Source organism: Sorex fumeus, unplaced genomic scaffold (genome assembly GCF_029834395.1).
Source record: "Sorex fumeus unplaced genomic scaffold, SorFum_2.1 ptg000048l, whole genome shotgun sequence".
Lineage (NCBI taxonomy): Eukaryota > Metazoa > Chordata > Mammalia > Eulipotyphla > Soricidae > Sorex > Sorex fumeus.
Genome location: NW_026606105.1, coordinates 11,801,914 through 11,825,202, shown reverse-complemented (window position 1 = coordinate 11,825,202; position 23,289 = coordinate 11,801,914). Strand labels below are relative to the sequence as shown.

At 41.6% G+C, this 23,289-nt stretch overlaps 1 protein-coding gene and 1 non-coding gene across 3 annotated transcripts in view; both read right to left on the bottom strand.

The window, feature by feature from the left end:
• Nucleotides 1-23,289, bottom strand: part of CNOT4 (CCR4-NOT transcription complex subunit 4) — a 144,226-nt gene that overhangs the window by 83,487 nt on the left and 37,450 nt on the right. The window lies entirely within an intron of this gene.
• Nucleotides 22,795-22,856, bottom strand: LOC130032528 (U7 small nuclear RNA). The gene has a single exon (XR_008793842.1). It is a non-coding gene; the product is annotated as a U7 small nuclear RNA (small nuclear RNA).

Genomic DNA, 23,289 nt, shown 5'->3' with positions numbered 1-23,289 from the left:
ACCGGTAAGTGAGACTGCCCCATAAAGGAGTGCTACAGTACTTCAAAATGTGTCAACACACTGAAAGAAGTGGTGTCAGTTATCTACAAATACATGTTATAACAAATCCTTGCCAGAGAAAACATAGGCTATGCTGAAAAATAATATGCCACAGAACATGGTAACAAACACGTGAATGAAAACTCCTGCGAAAATAAGCACAAAGTATTCTTATGGTAATGGTACAAAATCCCTACCAAAACAACTGGAAGGGGGAAGAGAAAAAAAGACCAAGTTCCAAGTTCTAAAATTTCAATAATCTATATTTTTAGGCAATAAAATTATATATGTACCAATTTAAGCTAAAGTGGCTAATAAAAAGTTAGGCTGGTGTTTTATTTGGGGGTCACACCTAATGGTGCTCAGGGATTACTCCTTGCCCAGTGCTTGTGAAATCTAGTGTTGAGGATCCAACTTGGAAGTCCTGAATGCAAAGAAAGCACTTAGTCCTTCGAGTTATCTCTCAAGTCACTGTCACTGTCCTCCGGTTGTTCATCGATTTGCTCGAGCAGGTCCAGTAACGTCTTCATTGTGACACTTGTTACTCTGTTTGGCATATGGAATACGTTAGGGGGAGCTTGCCAGGCTTTGCCGTGGGGGCGAGATACTCTCGGTAGCTTGCCGGACTCCCCGAGAGGGGAGGAGGAATCAAACTCAGGTCAGCCAAGTTGGTCGCATGCAAGGCAAACGCCCAACCCGCTGTGCTATCGCTCCAGCCCATCTCTCAAGTATTGAAGCCAATTATTTTATGTTAAAGATATAACTAAATATATAACACTAGTTTAAAAAATGATTTTTAAACTTATCTGACAAATTAACTGAAGTTTATATAAAGAGGTGTACAAGAATACTAGGATACTTGTGGAAACAAATGTGCTCCATCAGACAATTTTCTACCACAAAGCTCCAACATTTGGGGGGGAAGGGGGTTGGGGTCACCCGGGTAGTACTTAGGACTTACTACTGGAAGGACTGGGGGGCCATATGGGTTAAAAAGGATTGAACACGGGTCAACAACATGTAAGGCAAGTGCCTACCCACTGTACTATCTCTCTAAACCCTAAAGCTCCAACAATTTAAATAATCTGAGAAAGAAAATATCTAGCGAGTAGAAAAAACACTTAAATATTTAATTCTTAAGACATAATTTTTGATAAGAATGACATTACAAATAAATATGACAAAGATGGTCTGATTTCTAGGTAAAAAATAAGAATACCGGACTATCCAGTGTGTATACACACACACACACACACACACACACACATAGCCAGTATACATATAAAATAGTACATATATGTATCAAATACAATCAAAATAAATATGCAATTATCTGTATAAAGAGTTACAGTCAAAACAATTCTAGGGAAATACAAAATGGAAGGCTGCTTCTTTCATGATTTTAAGTTATGCTATAAAGCAGCAGTAATTAAAACAGTGGTACTGGAATGAGGAGACTCTCAGACCGATGGAACAGAAATGGATGTCCAGAGACGGGGGAGGAGACAGAATGATCCCTCTACATGCGGGATATGATGAAACAGAATAGCAGAACAACAAATGCTGAAGGCAATAGAAACTGAGAACTTGTCTTCAGTAGGAAGCTGTGTGTGTAGGGGTGGGGGGAGGAGGGGTGTCTGTCTCACTGAGACAATGGTGAAGGGAAACAACCAGTGGATGATGGGTGTGGTGCTAGAAGAGTTCACATATGAGATCCAACAAGTTTGTAAACCATAGGAACTCCCAAAAAAATCACAAGAGAATTTTTTTAAATCTTGAAATACAGGTTTCCTAATGTAAGAAAACGAACTCAGGGTTCAGAGAGGTAGTATAAAGGTTAAGGCACTTGCCTTAGCATGCAGCTGCAGCAGAAACCCTGGTTTGAATTCCAGCACCGTGTATGGTCCCCCAGGCACTGATGGGCGTGGCCCCTGGACACAATGCCAGGTATGGTCTGAGGACATCACAAGATGTGGCCCCAAAATAAAACTGTCACTGTCCTCCCGTTGTTCCATGATTTGCTCGAGCGGGCCCAGTAATGTCTACATTTTGAGACTTGTTACTGTTTTTGGCATATCAAATACGTCATGGGTACCTTGCCAGGCTGTGCTGTGTGGGCAAGATACTCTCGGTAGCTTGCCAGGCTCTCCGAGAGGGGCGGAGGAATCGAACCCGGCTCAGCCGGGCTGGCTGCGCACAAGGCACACGTCCTATCGCTGTGCTATGGCTCCAGCCCCCCAAATAAAACAACAACAACAACAAAATCCCAAAATTCAGAAGGAATAAAATATGATTATTGGGGCCAGAGGTACAACAGGTAAGGTATTGCCTTGCACATGGCCGATCCAGGTTTGAACCCTGGCACCTCATATGGTCCTCTGAGCACCACCAGGAGTAATTCCTGAGTGCAGAGCCGGGAGTAACCCCTGCGCATAGACAGGTGTGGTACAAAAACCAAATGACATGATTACTTAACAGCACGGAAAGAAGAAAACAAATTTAAAAGCATACAAAAGAAAAAAAAAAACTAATTGAATGTACATAATTAAGAGCTGGTGTCCAGAAAATAAATAGAAATCTAGCAAAAACAATTTAAAGACAAATATCTGGACCACAGAGATAGTACAGGGGTGATGGCACTTGCTTTTTGCATGTAGCTGACAGTACAGCAGGTACTTGCATTCTATACAGCCAACTCGAGTTCAATACCACGCATCCCATATGGTCCCCTGAGCACCACCAGGAGTAATTCCTGAGTGCAGAGCCAGGAGTAACCCCTAGGCATTGCTGGGTGTGACCCAAAAAGCAAAAAAACAAAAAAGATAATATCGCCTTTTAGTTTTAGATTTTAAAACAAACTCGAACGAGGTCCATAGCGATAGTACAGTGGGTAGCGCATTAGCTTTGCATACAGCCAGGCTGGGTTCAATCCCTAGTGCCCTATATGGCACCTGAGCCTGCCAGGAGTGACCCCTGAGCACAAATCCTGAGCACTGTCAAGCTCCCCTCAAACACCCCTCTCCCCAAAAATGAAATTATTCTTATCTCTTTTAGGAAAATCTAAAACTTCTGTTAATAATTAAAGAATCTTCCTAAAAGTCTCAATTATTTCAATATAAAAGAGAAGCTTATGTATCTATAGGCAACTCAGAAATCCTAGCTTACAGATACAATTTAGTCACTATCATTTTCCTCATCTATAAGATAACCAGTTCAAACATTATTTTGAATAGCTTCCCCAACTTTAATATCCAAAAACTATACCCAGGGAAAAAGAGATTGACACACAGGTGTTAACAGTAAGAAAACCAACTAGAATAACTGAAGTGTGCTGTCTAGAATAACTAACGTGTGCTGTCTAGAATAACTGAAGTGTGCTGTCTAAACTTCTAATGGGGCTTTTTGTTTGTCGGTTTGCTTGTTTTGGCTTCAGTCACACCAGATGGCACTCAGGGTACCACCCAGTGCTGGGGAATAAACTGGGAGACCACCCCCCATTCAAAGCATGTGCTCCAGCCCTTTGAGTCAAGGGTCCAGCTCTCTGTTCTTCTAAGATGTTGCCATAATTAAAATTTATAAACGAGCTTCAGTTCCTTAGTAACTTAAGGGCTGCTGAGAAGAAAACAATATATTCAGATTTATGAATTAAAGAGCTTCCTGGAAAGTAAATTCTTATAAATAAAAGATATGCTGAGGTTTTGTTTTCTGATTGCTTCTATTATCTTTTTTTAAAGGCTGCAAGAGTATGTGTCCTCCAATTTAGAGGAAGGAAAAGAACAGCAAGAAAACAGCAAGAAGTGTGTTGATGGCTAATACAGAGGCAAATAGGTTTTGTACACTTCTAGCACCATGGAGAGAGGCCATGCAACCCATAGCCCGAGGTAATCCTACAAGCAGTAAAATGCAGGAATGCAGTCTATTATAATGCAGGGTAAGAGCTGATTTCTGCCTCAACCTTTCTTCTAAGAAGCTATGCAATCTTCAGTAAGACATTTCAAAGTTCTGAGACTCAATTTATTCACCTGAAAATACCCGAGAAACAAAATTTAATAGGACTTTGGATAGAGGAAAATTATGTCAAAGCAATGAACTAAACTATTAAGATAAACTTTAAACTCTCACTATTAAACACCCTAACCCAAGTTGTTGCCTAAAGAAAAATTATTTTATAAGCCAGTCAACTAATTTTAAAATAAGAATAAAACAGAATGAGGTGAAACAATAGGTGGCAGAAACGATGCTTTTAAATGATTTTTTTCAATTTTTCTTTGGTTTTTGGGCTACACCTGGTGGTACTCAGAGCTCACTCCTGAGTGCACCCAGCTATCAGCCCAGGTACTATTCCAGTCAGGCTAAGGGACTATATGGGGTGCCAGGGATCAAACACAGGTCAGCTGCATGCAAGGTTAGTGCCCAACTTGCTCCAGCCCTAATCATCACTCTGGATGAGAGATTTGGAGTATGTAATGACTGGAAGAAGTAACTGACTTTTTTTTTAATTCTGAAATTGCAAAAAAAAAAAAAATCCATTTTTACATACACTAACCTCACTGCATTTGCTAAACACATTTATACCTCTTATAAAAGATAAAACTAAAGACTAAACAACACAGACGTTTTTCAACTTAAAAAGACTGATTCGGGGACTGGAGCAATAATACAGCAGGTAGGGCATTTGTCTTGCATAGGGCTGACCTGGGTTCGACCCCCGGAATCCCACATGGTCTACAGTATTTCCAGAAGTAATTTCTGAGTGCAGAGCCAGGAGTAACCCCTAAGTATCATTGGGTTTGATCCAAAAAAAGGGGGAGGGGGATGATGATCCAAGGATCTGAAGAGATATACAACAACAGGTGCAGTGCTTGTCTTGTCTTGCACATGGATGCCCCAGGTTCAATCCCTGGCATCCCCAAACCCACCAGGAGTGATCCTTAAGCAGAGAGTCAGGAGTAAGTACTAAGCATCAGTGGGTGTGGGGGAAGGGGGAAAAAAAGTGTGATTTAAAAATCACAGCTGGCTATCTTCAGCATGCAATGCTCAAAATATGCAAGTGTAAGTGTCCAAAAACATTATCCCTTTTTAAAAAATTTATAAATATCTCTTTCAGAGTGCTTTAGTATAAATTCTAAAGTATAAAATACTGTGCCTGAGACACCAAGAATCTTATTTATCAAGAAGCTTTTGGCAAGTGAACTTAATAAAAATCATTTACCCAAAACCAAGTTAGAAAATTCCTTATCAGGGGTATGGTGCCGCCAGCAGATCAACCTGTACCTGCGGGGCAAGTGCATCAGCAGACTGATGATGCCTTCAGGCTTCCTGATACCCCCAAATTGCTACTGTACTTATGGCCAGACCCCAACAAAACTTGGGACCAAGTTTACCAAGAAATTAAAGGGCTAAAAGTTAGGTATGTGGGAGCCACACCCACAAACTACCTCCAGCTCAGCTATACAAGCTCATTTTTTGATCTTATTTCAGAGACCCATAGATAAATCCCAAAAGAGATCCAAAGCCACAGTTAACCTTGGATCCACACATGGCTGAACAGACTAGACTGGGTAAACCAGAAGGGAGCAGGTTGGCCTGTGACTGCTCAAACAGAGACTCCAGCAGCCACTTGCTTCCACAATTCAAAATCGCTGCCATATCCCCAGCCCGACTTCACTGTCTCAGGATGGACCTCACCAAGATATAATCTGCTGAAAATTCTGGTATGCGGGTTTTGTGACTGAAATCTCCAGGCTTCCTCAGAGTTGGGGTGAGCTACCTCCCCCCACTTCCCAATACACATGGAAGCACTGGCAGTCACCCCATGAACCAACTCCAGCACCACTGTAAGTTCTACTGTCAGCCTTGCTTCAGAGACCCCTAAGTAAATCTCAAAAGCGATCAAAAGCTGCAGAAAAGCTCTGACCCGTGCATGGCTGAACAGACAAGGATAAATTGGAGGGGGCGGGTAGGCCTGTGCCCACCCAAGCAGAGCCCCCGGCAGCCACTTGCTTCCACAATAAAAAGTCACCACCATAACCCCAGCCTGACTCAACCGTCTCAGGATGGACCTCACCAAGATATAATCTGCTAAAAATTTTGTAATGTGGATTTTAGCGCACCAACAGCCCTGGCCCAGAGACATAGTAGCAAGTCCCGGAAGACACTACAGTGCTGGAGATCTCTCTGGGTCCCATACCGGGCCAATTTCACCGGGGCACCCCTGATGGAGCAGGTACAGTCTCCCCACCTACTCCAGATGGAATCCTGGTGACCAAGAATTTCCACAAGCAAGGCCCAGGTATGCAGGTTCCAGGACTGAATCTCTAGGCCGCATGGTGGCAGAGGACCCAGGCTGTCCCTCCCCTGGTCCCCGCCTGCCCAAGAGACTGTCATGCCCCCAATTTGTCTCCAGGTGCTATCTTAACGCACCAACAGCCCTGGCCCAGAGACTCCCGACTGAATCCCAAAATGGATTAGTGCCATATAGAGATGTCTCTGGAACCCAACCATTCACAATCTAGAAATTTACATTTACAATCACGACTGTACAAGCTCTCATGATATTCAAAATGAGCAATGGAAAATAAATTATCTAGTGTCTGGGAGGTAGGCTTGAATGGTGGTGGGAAATTCTGAGCAAAATATCACTTAATCACTTAATCCCCGTTATTCATCGATTTACTCGAGCGGGTGCCAGTAACGTCTCCATTTATCCCGGTTGCGTGCTAGCATAGCCCAATGGTATCTGTTCGTTCTAGGAACATGCTGAGCCTCAAACCGATCACTCAGGGTCTTGACGAAGAAGTCTGACCATCCTGTAGGTGGGCGTCCACGTGATCTTTTGATGTCCCGTGGAATCCAATCAGTAATGGCTCTAGTCCAGCGGTTGTCTGTATACCTCATTACATGTCCAGCCCATCTGATTTGTGATGTCTTGGCAAATGAGACAGCGTCCCTGATTCTTGAGCGTTGACGAAGATCAGAACTCCGGATTCTATCTCTCATTTGAGTGAATCGTGATATTCCAAGCATAGCTCTTTCGATTCCTCTTTGAGAGACCCGAATAGCGTTCTCATCCTGTTTTTGTAGGGTCCAGGTCTCTGAGGCATATGTTAATGCAGGAAGAACAGTGGAATCAAAAAAATAAAAAAAAAAAAAGCAAAACATAATGCCCAAAATTAGAGTATTGGGGAAACTGTCTGCCACAGAGTCAGGGTGAGGACTGGGATATGGGTGGTGGAAAATGTGCACTGGTGGAAGGATGCGTGTTTCATCATTGTATGGCTGAATCTCAAACATGAAAGCTTTGTAACTCTATCTCACAGTGATACAACTGAAAAAAAAAAGTAATGAGGAGTTCATGCCCAATTAAATCAGCTTAATCAATGGCTGAACAAATAGCAGTATTTATTAAAATAAATAAATAAAATTTAAAAATTCCTTATTGTTCTTCAAGTGCCATATACTAACTTGATCATCTGTTTAAGACCTATTCGAAATATTTATATAAAACTGCATTATATAGTGGTCCCCCAAGTGCCTTGCAGCACTTGAACTTGCAAGTACAAGGCGACAAGGTCAAACCCTAATGCCTTCATATGCACTGCACACTGTTCCAAGAGCTCTGCTATCTGTGAGCCAGGCACTGAGAGTGATTTCCAACTGCAGCTCAGGTAGGTGTGTGCAAGTACAGTGAGTAAAGGGTGCAATCCCTGATGCACACTGCAACCAAATGTGCAAGCTTCAGCATCAAGCATAAGGTACCGCTGCTCTCTAAGCAACAACAACAAAGAGAAGTAGGACTGCACTCTAGTCAAAAGACAAAGAAAGGGGAGGAATAAAAATCTTTTAATGGGGGCCAGAGCGATAGTACAGCAAGCAGGGTGTTTGCCTTACATGTGGCTGACCCAGTTTAATCTCTGATACTCCATATTGTCCCCTGATCATTGCCAAAAGTGATCCCTGAGTTCAGAGCCAGGAGTAACTCCTGAGCAGGAGGTGGGCAAAAATAAAACACAATGAGAAAACAATTTTTTAAAAAATGTTTTTTAGTAACTGTAACACTGTCACTATCCTGTCCTCTGGTTGTTCATTGATTTTCTCTAGAGGGCCCAGTAACATCTCCATTGTGAGACTTTGTTGTTACTATGTTTGGCATATCAAATACTTCACAGGCTTTGCCGTGAGGGCCAGCGAGATACTCTCGGTAGCTTGCCAGGCTCTCCGAGAGGGGAGGAGGAATCGAACCCGGCTCGGCCAGGCTGGCTGCGACCGGGCTGGCTGCGCGCAAGGCAAACGCCCTACCCGCTGTGCTATCGCTCCAGCCCCAACTGTAACACAAAATACTATGATCACTGTGGGAAAGAACTTGATTCCTCAAAGAGTTAAACACAGTAGCACATGATTCAGCAATTCACTCTTGGTATATAATGAAAGAATTGAAAGCAGAGACTAAATTATATTTACATACCAGTGTACAATAGCACTGCTAAAAGCATTATAGTGAAATCTAGAAATAAGTGTAGTATATCAACAAATAAATGGATAAACAAAATGTACACACAATGATAGAACATTACATACATACAAATTATAGAACATTACTAATCAGAAAAGAAATGAAATTATGATTCATGCTACAAACATGATTCATGCTATAAACTGAATCTATCTTGAAAACATTACCTTAAATGAATTAAGTCAAAAAGGGAAAAATAATCTGAGACTTGTCTTAGGTGAGGGGAATCTAGAATAGGCAAATTCATTGTCATAGAAAGTGTAACAGAGGCCACCAGTGACTAGGGGGTGAGGAATAGAGAGTTACTGTTTAATGGACACAGAGTTTCTATAGCTACTGAGAAAAAATTTAGAAACAGAAAATGATGACTATAACACAACACTGTTAATGCACTTAAGGTCATTGAAGTACAAACTTAAAAATACTTAGAATGGCACTTTTAATGCAAATATTTCATCATAATAAAAATATTTTTAAAACACTATCCAATTAGATTAGCTATAGACTAACAGTAATTTTGAAAAGTTAAAAATGTTACTGTTCAGCCTAATCAATGGCTGAATAAACAGCAATACTCCTAGCACAGCGGTAGGGCGTTCGCCTTACACGCAGCCAACATGGCCGAACCGAGTTCGATTCCTCCGCCCCTCTCGGAGAGCCCGGCAAGCTACCGAGAGTATTGGATATGCCAGACACAGTAACAACAAAGTCTCCAATGGAGACGTTACTGGGCCCGCTCGAGCAAATCGACGATCAACGGGAGGGCCTTTACCTTTTACCTTTACTCCTACATAAAAAAATAAAAATAAAAACGTTATTGTTGTTTCATTTAAAGTCATTAACACTTTGTACTGGAGAGATAGTAGAGCAGAGGTAGGGTGCTTCCTTACAAGATATAAAGACTGAACCAAGGTTCAATCCCCACAACCCAAAGCACTGCCAGAAGTGATTCCTGAGCACAGAACCAGGAGTTACAAGTTGCAAGCAGCTGACCCGGTTCTCTGCCCGGCATCCCCTGAACATCACCAGGAGTAATTCCCGAAGTTGCCCCAAATTTTATTTTGCAGAAACGTGTAGCTGACCATCGCCAGTGTGCACCCAAACCAAAAAAAAAAAAAAGTAATTAATCTTTTGCTGATCTATTTGCTGAATTTCTGAACTGTTACATTGAGTGTATGATGTAACTTTATTGAATAGTTACAGAGAAATTAGTCAGGTGAATATACTATACATCCAAAATTACACGCTATTATTATATATTACAGAAAGCTTTTTATAAATATGACTGCACATGCTTGGTCTCATATCTGAAGAACATTTTAACTTTCCATTTAACCATTCAATATACAAAACAAATAAAGCACACTTTATAGTTGACCTCTCTATTGTTTTATAGCGATTAAATCTTGTTTCTCTGACAGACTGTTCTCACTCGCCAGGGAAAGTCCCTGATGTATCATATTTACAATATATCAAGACGCTACATGTGGCTGCTGGCAACAGTAAGCACTCTTGTATTGGTAACTACAGAATGAATAAAAGAAATGAGTTCTCTGGTATATGTCAGCTGTGACTGACAACCTTCAAAAATAGAAAACAGTGAGCGATCCATTGTTTCTGTTTAGATACATCCACAAAACATAAAGGCACAAAGACTAAAGAGTTATTCTAAAAAGTCTGCTAAGTGAATAGGTCCACTGCTAAATACCAACACTAGTATCTCTTCCCTTTAAAAAATAATTACAAGGTACCATTATACATATACCCAGCATATCTACGTGTCAATGTGCGCACACACACACACACACACACACACACACACACACGAAGCTTAGGACTGTCTGGATGGTCCAGAAATCTCATTTAGGTTTAAAAAAAATACTGACTTATTACACTGAAATAAAAAATTAAATTGCAGGGTAAGGCATTTGCCTTGCACACAGCCAACCCAGATTCGATCCCTGGCATCCCATATGTTTCCCTGAGCACTGCCAGGAGTGATTCCTGAGTGCAGAGCCAGGAGTAACCTCTGAGACTCACCAGGTATGACCCAAAAAGCAGAAAAAAAAAATAAATTGCAGTAATAAAAGTCAATTTTTATCTTTATTCAAAAAACAGTTGCTGAGGCTCATACTATTTTCTTAAATTTTAATTTTTATAAAGATGTTCACAATAACTTGTTGCATTTAATATTCCAACACCAATCCCACCACCATTACACCTACCCACATTTTGAATGTTTCCACCCCAACCCCAGAGCAGGACCTAAATAATTTATTTTGTATTGCTTGTTATGAATAGTCTGCTAAAAATGATGCAAAAAGTTTCTTTATAGGAAAGTGTTCGTACTACTTTTCAAACTAGGTCTTTAGTAATATGAGGAAAAAAATCTCTGCTCTTTTTTTTTTATTTTTTAAATCTGAAGATCTAAATAATAAATCATTAAAGAATATGATAAATGATAATAATGATAAAGTAGAAGATACCAGGGAAAGGCTTTAAAATCAAAGGCAGGAGGCTGGAGCAATAGCACAGCATATAGGGCATTTGCCTTGCATGTGGCCGACCCGGGTTCGATTATGAGCATCCCATATGGTCCCCTAAGCACCAACAGGGGTAATTCCTGAGTGCAGAGTCAGGAGTAACCCCTGTGCATTGCCAGGTGTGACAAAAAACAAAAAAGGGAAAAAAAGAAAATCAGGCAGTTGAGAATGCTTCATTGAACATCTAACATGTAAAGGAGACACCCAACTTAGTCTGGCTAATATATGGTTAAGAACAGTGCAGGAATGGAAAAGGTGGGAGAGGCCCCAAGGAGAGAACATGCCTGAGCATTTGAAAAGCAGCAAATTATAAGACCAGAGTAGAATAACCAAAGGAAAGAACTGGCTGGTATAATTTTATAGGGATAGGTGTCTAGGGTATTGCAAGGATTGATTATGAGCCATTAGAAGAAGGAAGGAAGGGTGGGAGGGTGAGAGGGAGGGAGGAAAAGAAAAGACTGAGCCCTCGGAGTTTTACAGTGAGGAATGGCAGGATTGACAGCATTTCAAAACATCTTTCTGGACTCTATTTCAAGCATCACAGTGTGAGGAGGTCCAAAAACCCATTCACTAACAAAACTGATGAAAATTATTTTAAAACCAACCACTCAATTATCTGCAAATGATCCGACGGGTGAAGAAACAATTACTCAGGAAAATCTAGAAAATACTCGCAGGGGCGGGGGGTGGGGGTGGGGGGGCATGACTAGTATTTAAATCAAGACCTGCTCCTTTTCTCCATCCATATCAAACCCCTAGCTCAGGGAAACAGAAACTTCTTGCCAGACTGCGGTATCCAAGAATTCAGGGCACCCTCCCTGTCACTGACAACCAAAGAGTTATCTTCCAGGAGAAAAAGGGATATCAGCAATTCTTGTCCTTGCCTAATACAACGTTACCCGATGTTAGAAGCTAAATTCTGGGTGAGTTCAACCAGTATTTGGGCCTCCCCTCTTCCACCCAACTGACACTCAAGGGAAAGAGCTCCTGCATTGTTGCTGCGTGTTAAAATGACTAGAAATTATACTGCCCTCCACCCAGCTACCTCAGAAAGCAGAGTTGCCACACCAGAAAAGACAAGACCTGAGGCCGGGGCCGGAGAGAAGAGTACAGCAGGTAGGGTGCTTGCCTTGCACAAGGCCAACCCCAGGTTTGATCCCCAGCACCATAAATGGTTCAATGGGCCTGCAGGAGGGCCCCCTAAGAACAGAGCCAAAAGAAACCCCTGACAGTGCACAACTGTCCTTCCTACCCAGTTCTAGAGCCAAAAATTTTGCCAGGGAGAGAAAACAGTCCTTATAAAATAACTCTCAATCTCCTCCAAAGGCACAAACTTCATTGCGTAAACTTTAGGTCTAAGAACAACCTCAAAACCAGAAAGCTACGGTGAAACACAAGAGGAAAATTCAGATAAAGCCAAAATGTCAAACAGCTAATTTTAGGAGAGAATAAAAAGAAGCAGGGGAAAATGTGGCAGGGAAAAGGCAGGGGAAAAAATGAGCCCCAAGCAATGAATTTAAGAATTAATCCTTCAATAAGCTCAAGGGTACCAAAATTTGTCTGGATCATGCTGAGAAGCAGCAAGTGATCTGGGGCACTGTTGAGATAAGAGAGCAGTCAGCTAGCAATTAGCGGAGCTTATTACCTGGGTGTGGTTAAGGAAAGAGGGAGCAGAAGAGAATCCTGTCACCCCAGGTCACCTGGCTACACACCCAAACCCGCAACACCAAGGAGTGAAAAAGATGCTTAACACTTGAAAGCTGGGAAAGACTTTAAGTAATCAAACTGCATCACTAAACAATCAAGGAAATAACAAACCCTCAGAGGCATAGGAGGACACCCCGATAGCACAGCGGGTAGGGCGTTCGCCTTACAAGCGGCCAACATGGCCGACCCGAGTTCGATTCCTCCGCCCCTCTCGGAGAGCCCGGCAAGCTACCGAGAGTATTCGATATGCCAGACACAGTAACAACAAAGTCTCCAATGGAGACGTTACTGGGCCCGCTCGAGCAAATCGACGATCAACGGGAGGGCCTTTACCTTTACCTACTATATAAAATGTCCATTTATAACAACAACCATTTATAACAATTAAGTCATGAAAAGAAAACAAAGAGTATAATCTATAACCCTGCATTTTTTTCTAAGGAAAAAAACTACCTGAGAACACCCAGGTCGTAGATTTAACACACACACACACACACACACACACACACACACACACAAGAACTTAGTGACCAAAGTGCCAGTCTTTGCAAGCCTGAGGCCACAGGTTCGATCCTAGGTGGAGTATAATCTATAACCCTGCATTTTTTTCTAAGGAAAAAAACTACCTGAGAACACCCAGGTCGTAGATTTAACACACACACACACACACACACACACACACACACACACACAAGAACTTAGTGACCAAAGTGCCAGTCTTTGCAAGCCTGAGGCCACAGGTTCGATCCTAGGTGTGAGTCTCCACTCCTGGGCCCCTGCGCTGTAACAGCGCATGCACTCTCCAGGGCACTGCAGCCACATGTGAATGAGCACAGCAACCAAGTCTGTAGTCCCAAGTGGGTACCACAACAGATGTTCGATTGCCATGGCCAAGTACACAAGTCTGGCAAGCACAACTAATGTGTGATGCCATCAGCAAGCACTATGCCCAGATTATAACAAGCACAACAAAAAGTGCACAAACCCTGGTAAGCATAAAGCAAAAAAGGGAAAAAAAACCATCAAAATAAGCTTGAGGCCTGAGTGCCCTAACCCTGTACTATCGCTTCAGCCCCCAAGTAAACGATTTCTAATAAGGGGAGGAGGGTGGATTTTAAACACTGACTCTACCTAAATAAAAGAATCAAGCTTACATATAAATTCTCTCTGGAAGCATGTTATTTGACTATCCTTCTATATACTATACCCTAGTATATAGAAGTTAACAGTTATCCATGATAAAACAAAAAAATAGTGTATTTTGGGGGGTGGGGGACGCATACGGTGATGCTCAGGGGTTACTCCTTGCTGTGGTGCTTAGGGGACCATACACAATGCCAGGGATGAAACCAGGGTTGACAGCATACAAGGAAAACACGCTACCCACTGTACCATCACTCTGGCTCCAGAATTAATATTTTTAAGGGGCCTAATACATAGAAGCAATAGCTACCAGTTCTTCTATAAAAACAAGACAAAAATAAATGTTCTGGGGGTGCCCAGGGGATGACTCAGTGGCTAAAAACACCTGCCTTGCAAATGTTAGATGGTTGGATCCCTGGTGCTGCCCACTTGTGCCAAGCACAGTCCCAATAGCTATTATCACCTGGGACCCTTGGTGCCACAAGAGAATATTCATCAGTATACAGTCACGTGTGTGCAGGTACCACAGCTAAAGATGTACAAGACCATGGCCGGGATGTAAATCCTGGTAAGCACAGCAGCCCACCAAGAGCACTACAGTCAGAACGTAAACAAGCACCACACAATCAAGTGAGGCCACCTGTGACTGCAAGGAGAGCAAGCAACAGGGCAAACAGGCAGGGAGGAAAGGAGGAAAGGTTCCAATTGGTTTTGTTTCTCCCCAATTTCCATGTGTATCTTGTTTCCATTTTGACTCAGTGAAATCTAGAGAGGTCGTTTTACACTATAAAGCTACGTAATTGTACACACTCCAGAAACCTTAGTTACATATACAAGAGGCTCACTTCTACTTCAAATAGAAAACATAAGCAACCTTTATTTCTGTATAAAATCTTAGAGAATGTGCCAAAAAGTTTTAAAATATCTTATAAATAATAAAGAATCACTGTTACTAAGGTTCAGACTGAGGAAATAATAGTGAAAGTGAATACATGTGTCTATCACACCCCTGCCAAAACAAAGAACTATATTAAAAAAAAAAGGATTTATCTCCAAGTAATGCAAACTTACTCAACTCAAAGGACTTGTTTTACTCATCTTTAAATTCCATCTAAACAGACTATTATAAATAGTAAATAAAATAAAAAAATTTTAAAAGTCCAGGCACAGCTATGGTTCAATGAGTCTATGAATACACCAAGACATCTGGGTTGAGTCTCAGCACTGGATATTCCCTCGAGCACGACCAGGACTGAGTCCCAAGCACAGAGTCAGAAACAGGTCCCACAGACCATAGGGTGTACCTCCAAAACAAAACAAAAATAAGACAATTCAGTTAGGTGTGCGCATGAATTGCAAAGCATGTAAGAGAGGCCCTGGGCAACCCCTGAGCGCAGAGCTGAGAGTAGCCCCCAAGTAATACCACATGTAGCATAAAACAAAATATTAGAACCACTAAGTGGATTTATCAAGTTACTGAAAATAAAATAGAGGCCACCCCCAAAGCCTCCATCCCTCATGGAGAGCCCAGCAAGCTACCGAGAGTATCTCGCCCGCATGGCAAAGCCTGGAAAGCTACTTGTGAGTATTTGATATGCCAAACACAGTAACAAGAAGTCTTACAATGTTACTGGGTCCGCTCAAGCAAATCGATGAACAACAGGAGGGCAGTGACAGTGACTGAAAATAAAACAGAGGCCACCCCAAGAGCCTCTGTCCCTCACGGAGAGCCCAGCAAGCTACGGAGAGTATCCCACCCACACGGCATCTGGCAAGCTACCTGTAGCGTATTCAAAATGCCAAAAATAGTAACAATAACAGGTCTCATTCCCCTGACGCTGAAAGAGCCACTGGGTACACTAACACACGACAGGGATGAATGGAGATGTTACTGGCGCCCACTTGAGCAAATCAATGAAAACCAGGACAAGTGACAAGTGACTGAAGAAAATAAAACTAATCTGCAAAAATCCACTGTATTTCTAAATGCCAGTAACATACCATGGATATAGAAAACAAAACTATAATACTATTATAGCATCAAAAAGATACCTGGTAGAAATTAACAAAAGAAATATATGGGTGTACAGTGCCACCAGGAGATCAACCTGTACCTGTGGGGTGAGTGTATCAGTAGTTTGATGGTGCCTTCAGGCTTCCTGTTACCCCAAACTTGTCACTGTGCCTCTGGTCAAACCCCAACAGCTTGGGACCAAGTTTCCCAAGAAATTAAACGGCCAAAATTTAAGTATGTGGTAGTCACGCCCAAAACCACCTCTGGCTCAGCTACACACTCATTTATCGGCCTGGCTTCAGAGACTCATAAATAAATCTCGAAAGAGATCAAAAGTCACAGTTAATCACGGACCTGTGCAAGGCTGAGTATACCAGGGTAAATTGGAGGGGGACCGGTTAGCCTGGGGCCCACCCAAGCAGAGCCCCCAGCAGCCATTTTCTTCCATAATCCAAAATCATGCCGTGTCCCATCTTGGGATGGACCTCACCGAGATATAATCTGCTGAAAATTCGCGTAAGTGGGTTTTGTGACTGAAACCTCCAAGCTTTCTCAGGGTCAGGATGGGCTACCCCCCACCTCCCTGTACGCAGCCACCCAATTAAAAAGCTACTCCAGTCTGATAAAAATACCAAATGCCCTGAGCAAACACAATGACCTCTTAGTACCTGTATTGTAACTCATAATGCACAAAAGGAAAAGAGAGAGAGAGAGAAATAAGAAAAAATGCCTGCTATTGAGGGAGGTTGGGGGTGGGGGTTGGGGTACTGAAGGAGACCCAATCATGAACAGCTTTGTAAGGGTTCATCTCACAAATATTCAATGAAAAAAAGTTTTAAAGCAAAGAAATATATCTACATATACTATAAAACACTGCAGAAAGTTATAAAAGATCTCAATAAACATACAAGAGTTATAAAATGAAATGGAAGACTTGACAATATTTACGATATTAAGAGCCGCCAAATTAGTGCAGGCAATGATATACCAATATCCAAATGTGAGTAGGGGAAAGGGAACGATAGATTGGTCAGCTTACTCTAAAATTTATAGGGAAATGTTAAAGAGTTAAAATATTCAAGTAATCCTGAAGATCAAAGTTGAAGAATTTTAAAACCAAATTTCAAATTTACAATAAAATTACAAACATAGTGAGTGCTCACTTTTGTGGTACTTCAATTATGGCAATTATGGTTGCCAAGAAGACAGCTTCAAGGACAGCAGCCAATATTTTCCATGTATAAGACCTGTGTCTGAACCTTGGAACTACATGATCTCATGAACCCCAAAATTTCAGAGGTGGTTGTAGAATTCACTGGTGGAGCCTGGACTGCTGTATTCTGAGCAGCATCACACTGATGGACTAAACACTGAATTCTCAGGCTGAGTTGCCCGTTTGTCTCAGGATGTGACCCACAGATACCCTTAACACCTTTTTTAAAGGCCCCCCAAAAAGGAATGCTCACAGTACTTAAATTTTGGAATGTTAGCAATAAAGACACTGTAGAAAAATAGGATGTTTCAGTATCACTGGTCATTATGAAAACACAAGTTAAAAACATACAGATGGCAGAAACAAGAAAAAAACATCAAACCCCATCAAAGAACGGGGAAAAGAGATGAATAGAAACTTCCTCAATGAAGTAATATAAGTGGCCAAAAGGCACATGAAAAAAATGCTCTACATCACTACTTATCAGAGAGATGCAAATCAAAACCACAGTGAGATACCATCTCATGCCACAGAGATTGGCACACAACCAAAACAGCAAGAAGAACCGGTGTTGGTATGGATGCAGGGAGAAAGGGACTCTCATTCATGGCTGGGCTGAAAAAAACTGCCTCTTTGGAAAAAAATATGGATATGGACATTCCTCAAAAAATAGAAAGTGAGGGGCTGGAGAGATAGTACAACGGGTAGGGCGTTTGCCTTGCACGCAGCTGACCGGGTTTGATTCCCAGCATCCCACATAGTCCCCTGAGCACCGCCAGGAGTAACTCCTGAGTGCAGAGTCAGCAGTAACCCCTGTGCATCACCAGGTGTGACCCAAAAAGAAAAAAAAAAAAAACCTAGAAAGTGATCTTCCTTACAATTCAGCAACACCACTCCTGAGAACATAACCTAGGGGCCCAAACACATAATGCAGAAAAGCCATGCACACTCCTATGTTCATTGCAGCCAGCATCTGAAAACAAGCCAAGAGCCCAAGAACAAGTGACTGGATAAAGAAACTATGGTACATCTACACAATGGAATACAACGAGACAGGTAGGAAAAAATGAGGTCACGATGGACATGGAGAGTATCATGCTGAGTGAAATGAGCAGAAGGAGAGGGACACAGAATGATTGCACTCATTTGCAGGATATACTAAAAACAATAACAAAATAACGAGACTACCCCAAAGTCAACAGAAACAAGGGCCAGGAGGACCAATCTATGGTAGGAAGTTTGCAACAAGATGGGGAGAGGGTGTGTGTGAGGAGTGCAATTAGAACAAAGATGGGACCACTATTAACATTGATAACTGGAAATGATCACTCTGGACAAGAACTGAGTGATCAAAGTGATACACTTAAGGATAACCTTTCAGCAAAAGTATTGCAAACCAGTGCCTAAAAGGGGGGCAGGGGGTAGGGAGAGGAGAGGGGAGAGGGGAGAGAGAGAGGTGTCTGCCATAAAGTCAGGAGTGGGGGGTATATGGGGGGGGGGAGAGAAAGATCTACCATAAAGGCAGGGTGGGGTGGAGAGCAGGAAACTGGGACATAAGTGGTGGGAAATGTAAACTGGTAAAGGGATAGGTGTTGGAACGCTGTATGAGTGAAACCCAAATTTTGTATCATGGTAATTAAATTTAAAAAATAAAATACAAAAACCACACAGAGATAAATCAGCAGAACAGCTGTAATCAATAAACCTAACAATTCCAAGAATCAGTAAGAACATGAAGCAACTTAACCCTTAACCCACTGCATCCAAAGATTTTCTCCATTAAAGTGCACAGCAATCAGACTTCTTTTGTGGTCTTTTTGTGGCTGCTCAATATATGATTTATTCTGAAGGAAACATAGATACAATTTTGATGTTATTATGAATTACTATTACTGTATGAACAGGTTATAAAATAGAAACTAATTATACATCAAAATTTTCACAAGTGTAATTATTTGGGCTGAAGGAGGTTGTAGACACATCCAGCAGTGCTCAAGGCTTACTCCTCTTGACTATGCACTCAGGGATCATTCCTGGCAAGGCTTTGCACACCATATGAGATGCTGGGGATCAAACCCAGTCGTGTGCATACAAGGCAAGCACCCTAACTGCTGTAGTATTGCTCAGTCCCAAGTAGGATACTTTTTACAGAAATCTGTAAGACGTAAACCTGGTGTGGAATCACAAATTCTGTAAAAGTAAAGTAAAGGCCCTCCCGTTGATCATCGATTTGCTCGAGCGGGCCCAGTAACGTCTCCATTGGAGACTTTGTTGTTACTGTGTTTGGCATATTGAATACGTCACGGGGAGCTTGCCGGGCTCTCCGAGAGGGGTGGAAGAATCGAACTCGGGTCGGCCATGTTGGCTGCATACAAGGCAGACGCCCTACCTGCTGTGCTATCGCTCCAGTGATACACAAATTCTGAAGTAGTAAAAAGTTTGTCCTCAAGTGTTTTAGTTCAACAGACACAACACCTTTCTTCCTTCAAACGACTGATTCGTGAAACAAAGCATATCATTCAGATGTTCATAAGACAATTGGCAACCACAGATAGCTGGATGTCAAAAACTCCCTGCATAACTAATTTTTAAACAAATTTATCTTGGGGATGGAGTGATAGCACAGAGGGTAGGGCATTTGCCTTGCACAAGGCTGACCCTGGTTCAATTCCCAGCATTCCATACGGTCCCGTGAGCACCGCCAGGAGTGATTCCTGAGTGCAGAGCCAGGAGTAACACCTGTGCATTGCTGGGTGTGGTGCAAAATGGGGGGGGGGGGGGGGGAGGGGGATTTTATCTTGTGACACAGGTCTCCCAAAGAAGAATCGAAAGAGCTATGCTTGGAGTATCACACTTCACTCAAATGAGAGAAAGAATCCGAAGTTCTGACCTTCGTCGACGGTCAAGAATCAGGGACGCTGTCTCATTTGCCAAAGTGTCAAAAATCAGATGGGCTGGACACGTAATAAGATTTGGAGATGACCGCTGGACTAGAACTATTATCGACTGGATTCCACGGGATGTCAAAAGATCACGTGGCCGCCCACCTATGAGATGGTCAGACTTATTCGTCAAGAGCCTGAACGATCGATTTGAGGTGCTTCATGTTCCTTCCCATTGGGCTACATTAGCATGCTACAGGGATGAATGGAGACGTTGCTGGCGCCCCCTCGAACAAATCGATGAATAACGGGATGTCAAGTGATCAAGTGACATAGGTTTATTTTTTTCCTTATGCCCTGTACATAGTTTATATCATATATACGCATTATCCACTCTGTGCCCAAGAGGCACTCCTTAAGTACAATCCCAAACTGTACAGCCCCTTTCCAGGAGCTGGAAAGGTAGTACAGCAAACAGGTACTGCCATATTTGAGGCTGGGCAGATAGCTTTGCATGCAAAAGGCCCCATGACTCCTTCCCAGCAACAGCCTGGAGCAACCCCTGACCAACAGCCTGGAATAACCCCTGGAAGGCAACACTGGATGGGAAACCCACCACCAAAAAACAAACCAAAAAAAAAAAAAAACCCACACAGATGAGCGTATAAAATGGTATTACTACTTTAGGAAATTAACAATTTGCAATAAAATTGAACAACAGACCACCCAGAAATTCCTAAGTATATATCAAAGCGAAAGCAATATATATGCGTACAAAAAGATCTGTGCAAGAATACTTATGAGTCCCTCTCCACAAAAAAGAAAATAACTCAAATGTCCATCAACAGCAGGATGGGTAAATTGTTATTATCTGTACAATGGAATACTACCGCACAACAGAAACTAAACATACGAGTAACTTTTTATGAATCTCAAAAATTTGAGAGTTATAAAGTTTGAGAACAGGCAAAGCTGAGAGAAAATTAGAATGGCTGTTTCTTAGTATAAACAAGAGCACAAGAAATGCTGGTGTGATGAAAATGTTCTAGTATCTTATCTAAGTAGTGCTGACAAGTGTACTATAAACAAGTAAAAGGTCAACAAGTTACTTTATATAAATTATCCTTCAATAATGTGCTGTGAAAAAGAAAAGAGTAAATGAGGAAAGGGAACTGAAGTGGGGGAAAAAGGAAGACATGCATTTTAAGCTAAATGTTATGTTCTAAAGTCACAAATCTCTCGAAGTGACACCACACCAACAAAGGGAAAGGGGATTTTTTTTTTAATTATTGAATCATGCTGAGATACAGTTACAAAGCTGTTTATGATTGGGATCACCCTTCCCTTCACAAGTGAACATTTCCCACCAACAATGTCCCCAGTTTCCCTTTCGGTCCCCTCCCCCCAGTGCCATAGAGGCAGGAACCCCCCTCTCTCTCTCTCTCTCTCTCTCTTCAATTATCAAAAGTCGATCATTAATTTCACTATAGAAATTACTCCCCCCACTAAAAAGCAACAATTTGGGTAAAAAAAAGCTTGCTATCCAATTGTATTTAGTATACAGTTTGACACCTGCATAAACATCAATTACACATTATATATGCACTTGTGTATATGCCTTTTGTTAAAGGATCACTCTACACAACATTCTTGAAATGCAATTAATGTCTCTGCATAAAGCATGAATGATGACTCACAGCACGTAATTTTCTATTACAGAAATGTTCTGTAATTCAGTGAGTGCCCTAATTATGTTACTAAAATGTAGTAATTTTTAAGATGTTTTATACAAGGATAGTATCATCAACTCTATATGTAAACAGTGTTCCCAGGATAGATCAAACCTAATGATGGAAATAAAAACATTGTATATCTAAAAAAAAAAAAATGTAGTAACATATATTCCATCTGTATTCATTTTATTCATTCATATTATTTTTACCATTAATCTAAATGGCCAGAAATGTAAAAATAATAAAATAAAAACAAAATATCATTGTTACTATAAATCTAAATCTATATGGCCTGAAATGTGACCATTTAGAGTTTTCTCTGATTTGTTCATCAGAGACTGACGAAATTTTTTGGAATCCCACATACAACCCTGGTTGCATAATTCTGTTTTTTCTTCTTATAACCTTTTAACAATAGAAAAGATCTAACAAGCTCATGGATCATTACATAAACTATACACAGGATGTGATCTGCATGTTATAGTTTGCTGACCTCCAATTTAGAGAATATTTACATAGACTGCTGAAGGAGAAAGGTTATCCTAGATTTCTAAATTCTATGTGCCAGACATCATGCTTCATTGGACAGTCTTATATAGTGAGTTCAATTTTTAGTTATTTTAGTCATTGATTTGTTCAAGCGGGCCTAGTAATGTCTCCATTTTGAGACTTGTTGTTACTGTGTTTGGCATATCGAATACATCAGGGGTAGCTTGCCAGGCTTTGCCCTGCGGGCAAAATACTCTCGGTAGCTTGCTGGGCTCTCCAAGAGGGGCGCAGGAATCGAACCGGGTTTGGCCAGGCAGGCAGCTTGCAAGGCAAACACCCTACCGCTGTGCTATCGCTCCAGCCCAGTTATTTTAGTATTTAAAAAATATATATTTCCTACAATTTATTTCAACCAGACCCACAGTAAGGATTATGACCCCCCCCCCCCAAAAAAAGTAGAAGATCTAGACTACAGTTCAGGTTCTTACAAAAACAGGGGGGTTTCTGTTTATTTTTTGTGTGGACTTTTCAGAAACAATGGATAAAACTGCTGGACAAATTCTAAAAGAGCAGTAACACTACAAAATCCGTTTCAAAAAGCTTTATTTCTGTATCATCTTTCTGTGCACTTGAGGTAAAAAAATTAAGAGATTACATAAACAAAATTTCTGAAGTCTCTTCTAGCCCTAAAATTCTAAAAATGTAAACTTTTGAGGTGTAGTTATTTTTAAATTCAGTATTAAGTCTTACAATTAAACACAAGGACTTGGGGGCTAGAGGGGGTGTGGGGGAGGTATAGCCCCGAGCAACACTCAGAGGCCACATACACCCAAGCTGTGTGCCTGAGGACCAAAGCACACATGAAATGTGTAAGGAAAGTACACAGTACAGTGCACAGCTGACACAAGTTCAATCCCCAGCACTACGTGTCCTCATGATTCTTGCAGAGTGCCTTAGAGGCTTCCAAGCATCACCGGGTGGGTGCCCTCCCTGGCATCCCTGGGTACTGCAGGG